This window comes from Leopardus geoffroyi, chromosome D4 (genome assembly GCF_018350155.1).
Source record: "Leopardus geoffroyi isolate Oge1 chromosome D4, O.geoffroyi_Oge1_pat1.0, whole genome shotgun sequence".
NCBI classification, from domain to species: Eukaryota; Metazoa; Chordata; class Mammalia; order Carnivora; family Felidae; genus Leopardus; species Leopardus geoffroyi.
In genome coordinates this window covers 4,424,259-4,431,521 of record NC_059342.1, presented here as the reverse complement: position 1 = coordinate 4,431,521, position 7,263 = coordinate 4,424,259, and the positions used below count along the sequence as shown (strand labels likewise).

General features: G+C 48.3%; 1 long non-coding RNA gene across 1 annotated transcript in view; it reads right to left on the bottom strand.

Moving 5' to 3' along the window:
• LOC123592530 overlaps window positions 1-7,263 on the bottom strand; it is a 47,063-nt gene that overhangs the window by 7,590 nt on the left and 32,210 nt on the right. The window lies entirely within an intron of this gene.

The window sequence follows — 7,263 nt, the reverse complement described above, 5'->3', positions numbered from 1 at the left end:
AAAGGTTCTTTTAAAAGAGGGTGTGAAGATTAAGGATGAAGTCACTTTTGTGTGATTCTAAATCTTAACAGTTCTAGAGCACAATAGTCTAGGGGTTAAGCTCGTGAAATCCCATTTTTACGTAGTTGCCAGAATTCCAGAGAATACATCGGTTGTCCTATTTCAGCACGTATAGCCTAAGTATACACAATGACTCGATATTTTTACTGTTTGCCAGCGAGGAATATAAATAGTAGCCTCTACTATAGCGTAGAAGGCCAGAAGGAAGCGTCATTCTGAGAAAATTGATGATAAGAGCATTACTGATGATTTGTCCAGGATCCGAAGTGCGGACCAGATGTCTGCTGTTGTGCGGTGGGACTGGTCTCTGGGGGTGGGTTGCGGGGGGGGCATGAGGGGCTGGTTGGATGCCGGTCAAACCCGGCTTTCTCCAAAGCTACTGTCCTCACGAAAGCCCTCTGCAGACCCAGCTCGTTCCACACTGACCTCCTTCCTGTTCTGCATGGGTGGAGGGGCCTGAGGCATCACAGAGCATGTGCAGAGTGACTTAACCCTCATTCTGCAGGGAGGGGCCCGACCAGCATCCGTGCTAGCAGTCGTTTTGGCTGCCTGGTTTGAGTAAAAGCTGCCTCCCTTAGATTCTTAAAAGTGGCCCTTTGGAGGCGCCTGGAGTGCTCAGTCGATGAAGCATCCGACTTTGGCTCACGTCATGATGTGGCGGTCTGTGAGTTCGAGCCCCGCGTCGGGCTCTGTGCCGACAGCTCGGAGCCTGGAGCCTGCTTTGGAAACTGGGTCTCCCTCTCTCTCTGCCCCTCCCCCGTTCACACTCTGTCTCTCGCTCTCAAAAATAAACATTAAAACAAAAGTGGCCCTTTGAATTATAGGCAATGCTAATAACGCACATACATGCTATCCACACTGTCCTTTTGGCCACAGAGACCAGTTTTCTCTCTTAAATGCCCTGGCTCTTAGAGGAGTGTGGTTGCTTAGAGGATTAGCCCTTGGCCTTCTGTCTTCATAGTTTATCCATGGCTGGGTGAGGCCCAGAGGCAAGCCCATTTCATTTTCAGAGCACACAAGAGCACTAAAATGTTACGTGGCTCTTGGGATCCCAAAGCACCTGACAGCCTGGAACGGGTGAAATGAACCTAACGTGGATTACAATAGGGATAAAGCGTAAAGTCAGATTCCCACGTTAAATGAAAACACAAGTAATGCCGTCCACGTTCACAGCTGGGAGAAAAGCAATACAATAAATACATACTGTGGGGAGAGGGGGGAAGCTTTGGTTCCCTCCAGCTTATGAAGTCAGCTCCCAGGGGATGTTGGGTTGTGTCCATACAAACGGTGTCCAGGCATGAAGACAGTGGTCGTGTCACACCTGGGTGGATGTAGTGTGGGGTGGCAGGAGTAAACACTCCAGAGGCACCTAGCAGACGTGGCCAGTCTCAAGGCCACAGAGTAGAAGGTATTAAGAAACCCTGAGAAACTGCCCCGAAAAGAGGTGAACCTTCTATGGTGTGTGGTGCCACAAGGGGATTAAGAACAAGCAGATGAGGGGCGCCTGGGTGGCGCAGTCGGTTAAGCGTCCGACTTCGGCCAGGTCACCATCTCGCGGTCCGGGAGTTCGAGCCCCGCGTCGGGCTCTGGGCTGACGGCTCAGAGCCTGGAGCCTGTTTCCGATTCTGTGTCTCCCTCTCTCTCTGCCCCTCCCCTGTTCATGCTCTGTCTCTCGCTGTCCCAAAAATAAATAAACGTTGAAAAAAAAAAAACAAAAAAAAAAACAAGCAGATGATAGCAAGAAAGGTCAATCTGGTGGCTCAGTCCGCAGGGCGTGCGACTCTCCATCTCCGGGGTCGTGAGTTTGAGCCCTGTGATGGGGGTAGGGTTTACTTCAATAAACAGAAAACAACATATATATTTAAAAAGGAAAGGTAAACTCGAGTCATTTCCAGGAAGGAGGAGGCATTTGTGAGAAGCAAAGGGGCCTGCCTGAGGCCGTACATTTCCGGGTGAATTGCTCCTGTCAGTTGTCATGGAGAATACTTGGGTTTAAACACGGAGGCCTTCTTCCTCCTTAGGATTTCAAGCGTCTAAGATATGGATGGGACAATGTCTAGAATGTTAAAGAATGGTAGGGGCACTCAGTCTGTTAAGTGTCCGACTTCGGCTCAGGTCACGATCTCACGGTTCGTGGGTTCGAGCCCCGCCTCAGGCTCTGTGCTGACAGCTCAGAGCCTGGAGCCCGCTTTGGATTCTGTGTCTTCTTCCATCTCCGCCCCTCCGCCACTTGAACCACGTCTCTCTCTCTCTCTCTGCCACCCAAAAATAAATAAACGTTAAAAAAAAAATTACAAAAAAAAATGGCAGAAACAAGGAATTCCACACTCACTGGGAACCAAAGAAACCGAGCGTGTTTGCACCGTGACACTTCTGTTTCATGGCGTGTGGCGTGGGAACTTCCCACTCCTGAAGTTCCAAAAAATGATACAAAATGCTTATACACCGAATAAATCTTTAACGGTTCTCCAAAAGCAAGGATGGGAAGGCTCGGACCACCGTAGTTCCTAACAATTCCCAGAAAGATGGTTATCGGGTAGGGCTGGATAGGGAGGAAGCTGTGGGAGTCTCCACCACAGCCACCAGGCAGAGGACAGGGACGGGAGCCTGCTGGCCAGCCCGGGGCAACGTGGTCCCGTGACCACCTGCTGCCGAAAGATGGGGAAGGGCAGGAGCGCGGAGGCGCGGGGTGAGGTGAGGATTTGAGGGAGGCCAGGATGAATCTGGGAGGGATGAAGCTGGTTTGTAAGGGCAGCAGAGGCGGCCTGTGGGGACAGCAGATCCGGAGGCCGGAGTGTTCTGCCTGAACTCCGGGGAATCGTTTTGCCTCGGGAGTGCGGCGGGACACGGCTGCACTCTCCAGTGAGCGCACGGGCACGGGCTTCATGGTGCTCTGGGCTTCTGCCCAGTGCCACTAACAGTGGCTACGCCTTGCGGAGCTCTTCCTCCGTCCGTGATGCAAATGTAAAGTTACTGCACTGTATTAGTGTTCCCCAGAGAAACGGAAGCACGGGATAGGAGGATATTTATACATAGAGATGTACGGAGGGAGACTGAGATTTATTATGAGTAATTGCCTCATGCAATTATGGGGGCTGACAAGTCCCACAATCTGTTTGCAAAATGGAGGCCCAGAGAAGTCGAGCCAGTTGTATGACTCAGTCCAAGTCTGAAGGCTGGAGGACCAGGTGAGCCAGTGGTGTTTACCCAGTGAGATGTGGTGTCCCAGCCCTGGCAGTCAGGCAGAGGGGGAATTCTCCCTTCCTCCACCTTTTTGTTCTATTCACGCCCTCGCCGGATTGGACGAGGCCCACCACACTGGGGAGGGCATCGGCCTCTCTCGGTCCTCTGATTCAAATGCTAACCATGCCCGAAATGTCCTCACAGACACGCCCGGAAACACGCTCGATCTGGGCATCTGTGGCCAGCCAAGCTGACACATGAAAGTAACCATCACACCTGCCCAAGCTCACTGAGCCGGCAGGTGGGGGCAGGGATGTGATGTCCGAAAGCCCTGCTGCTAACCACAGTGTACCCCCGCCTTAACTAGCGGTGCCTCGCAAGGCAGAACTCAGAGAGGAAGGGGCAGAAGCACAGGAAGTATTTTGTCCCCTTCGTTTGGGCCTGATTGCCTTGTGTCTCATGTTGGGTCTGTTCATGTTTGTTTTTCTGCTGCAGAGTGAGCACCCAAAACCCACATCGAGTCGCGTCGCTCGCCCTCAGTAGACCCTCCTGTTAATAAATAATAACGGCCAGCCTCCCTTGCCTGGAACTTGAGGAGCTCATCATTTTAGCAGACACCAGATTTGCAGACATCCCTCCTTTCTTCACCTGTGAGTTCCGAACCGGGGGCTGCAACCGCAACGGAGCGTGGTGCGAACTTGACAGAGACTAGCCACGCGCTGTGTGTACACGTGTGGCTGTGGCTCAGTGAACATTTAACCTTATGCAGGTTTCTGCTCACGGTGTAGAATGGGTCTTCCTGTAGGACACAGTCAAAGCCGTACGAAGCCACAGCTTTGTACCACTGACGTCTGCTGTTTTCCCTGGAGCCCCGGTGTCCCATGAGGAAGCTTCAGGGACCCATGGGAGGCCAGGGGAGGGGAAGAGGCAGCTGCTGGTAATCAGCGCCCTGCTCCGCTTTCTCTTGGTTTCGGGCTTTTCTGCCCGTCCTCACTCTGTGAAGATATCCTCCCTCCCGCCGACCTGGGTGTTCTTCTCCCTTTGAATTTCTACCGCATGTACCTGCCCGGCCTCAGCCACGTGCTGTCTTGTACTATTTGTCTTTCCTCCAGCGGAAACAGGTGGTCGCCATTCAAGTAGCATTATTCGAAGTAAGTTCTGATACAAGAACATTAGAACAAAGTTTTCAGGACAACCGTTTTGCAGATCAGAATGCATCTGTTCCGTATTACTGGTGTCCCTCAGTCTTTCAATCCAAAAGTTAGTTTTCGTCGTGTATGCCTAAAACACACGCACTCTTGTAAGTCGATCACGTCTCAATTTAAAAAATAAATTTTGTTTTGAAAACATAAAGATAAAACTCTGTCCTCTGAAATTGTACCCTTTAAGGACAGCTAAGAATAACTTGAGTAACCCGACCGGGCTCTGAAAATGCAAAACAAAATGGTCCTAGTTTTTTTAGACCAGAGAGTTGCAACTTTTGCTAGTTTATCCCACAGTTACTACCTTTTAAAAAAATGGGTCCATCCATCCATTCATCTTCTCATCTACCCATCAATCCTGAGAGACAGAGAGAGAGAGAGAGAGGATGCATATACTAAAGTCATTTAAAACATTAAATAATAGTAAAGGTTAATATCTCATTTTTGGAGAAATAAGTATCAAAAGAATTTCCAGTATTGTTCTCATATCGCAGAGGATAATACTGTAAATACCCTGGGCATTAGGACCCCACTTATGACCACAGCTCTGTGTGAGAGGCTCAGAGGCTGTGGGGTAATAGCTCTTTGTACATTTGATGAACTGATTGGGAGCCTTTTTTTTTTTTTTTTTTAAGTTTATTTATTTTTGACAAAGAGCAGGGGATGGGCAGACAGAGAGAGAATCCCAGGCAGGCTCTGCATTGTCAGCGTGGAGCCCGATGTGGGGCTCGGACCCACAGACTGTGAGATCATGATCTGAGCCAAAACCAAGAGTCAGGCTTAACAGACTGAGCCACCCAAGCGCCCCAGAAATCTCTTTTTTAAATTTTTTGAAAGGTGTATTTTAGGACCTGAGCTCAAAGCTCTTAGATGTTTCTGAATTTTAAAGATACATCCACATCCTTAAATTTATTCTTCCCCCTATCTCTTTTCACCAGCCTGGAATTGAGTAGGTGATACAGCATTATTGATATTTTCCCGTTCTGAACTATTTTGCACACCTCTACTATATTGGCATGGAGCCTGGGTTTCCTAAGGTGTCTAAAGACTTGCCTCTTAGAAAAGCGGGCAGGAGAGTCACAGGTTGGCTTGCGTGCCTTCCAACAGTCAGGGAAAGCTTACCCTGCACACCACCCAGCAAAGTCTAACGACACAGGAAGCTGGGCTCCGAACCCATCAGGACCTGTGCTTATTCCAGGAACCAGACACCCCTGTATGGGATATAAGACCCCCTTTTAAAGGCAGTAAGTCCTCTGAGGGCTGGTGTTCAAATAGGCTTTGGGGAAACCATCACCTGTTAAAGTTTTTGTGGGGAACATCTCTGGATCAGTCTTTTTTTAAAAAAAAATTTTTTTTCAACGTTTATTTATTTTTTGGGACAGAGAGAGACAGAGCATGAACGGGGGAGGGGCAGAGAGAGAGGGAAACACAGAATCGGAAACAGGCTCCAGGCTCTGAGCCATCAGCCCAGAGCCCGACGCGGGGCTCGAACTCACGGACCGCGAGATCGTGACCTGGCTGAAGGTCACAACCTGGCTTAACCGACTGCGCCACCCAGGCACCCCTGGATCAGTCTTTTAAGGAATACCATCTGGCCTCTGAACTTAGAGCTTCTTTAAAATTACTACTGACCCCGAAGTCATTCTATTTTGCTATTTTCCGCTTTGGGTTCCGGCTTGAATGAATCCTGTCCAATATTTTCATGGTATTTATTTGTAAGATTCGCCAATTGCTACGATTCACTATGTCTTGGGCTTCCAATGGAATAAAAACATTATTTAAAAAATTAAAAAAAAATTTTTAATGTTTATTTTTGAGAGAGAGGGAGACAGAGCGCTAGATGGGGAGGGTCAGAGAGAGGGAGACACAGTATCCGAAGCAGGCTCCAGGCTCCAAGCTGTCAGCACCTAGCCCCACACAGGGCCAGAACCCACGAACCATGAGATCACGACCTGAGCCAAAGTTGGATGCTTAACCAATTGAGCCACCCAGGCGCCCCTAAAAATATTATTTTAAAAGGTACACTTCTAAACTTCTTATCCCCTTTTATGAATGTTTCCTAATGAATCCTCATTAAGCCATTAAAGTAAGTATGATAATTTATTATTACGTATTTGTTTTTCTATAAAATGAGAACAGCTTGTCTGTAATGGTCACAGAAGCTTCCAGAACATCTGCTTTGAAGTTAACTTCCAAAGGCCTCGTGTGGAACAATCTGTTCTCCGCGTACGGGACTCAATCATTGCTCGAGTCCCTGAGAAGCGATGGCAGCAAATCAACTCCTGCTGGTTCGATTTGCACTATTTTTAAGCCATTTTATTTTTGGCAGTAGATATTCTGTTTCTTGACACATACTAGTTACTTAGAAGAATTCCACCAATATTCCATTTCTATACTAAGACTAAAGGTGAAGTCGGGAAGAGATACCCAGAGTAAATTCGAAGAGTGCAGATACAAAAACACGGGAGTTGTGAATGTTTGAGGCGTCCCGCATTTTGAATCTTTGAGGTGTTCTTGTGATTTGAGGCGCTCCTGAGATGAGTCAGAGGATCAGAAAGCCAAGTTGGAGTAATCTTGCACAACCCGTAGGATCTGTATCCGCCGAGCTTTTGTTGTGTGATTAACTGTAGGAGCATCTCGCTTCCCGCCAATTTTACATGCGGTTTTCCGGTTAACTTTTATTTTATTTATTTATTTTTAAATTTTTTAACATTTATTCATTTTCGAGAGACAGAGAGAGACAGAGCATGAGTGGGGAAGGTACAGAGAGAGAGAGGATGACACAGAATCTGAAGCAGGCTCCAGGCTCTGTGCTGTT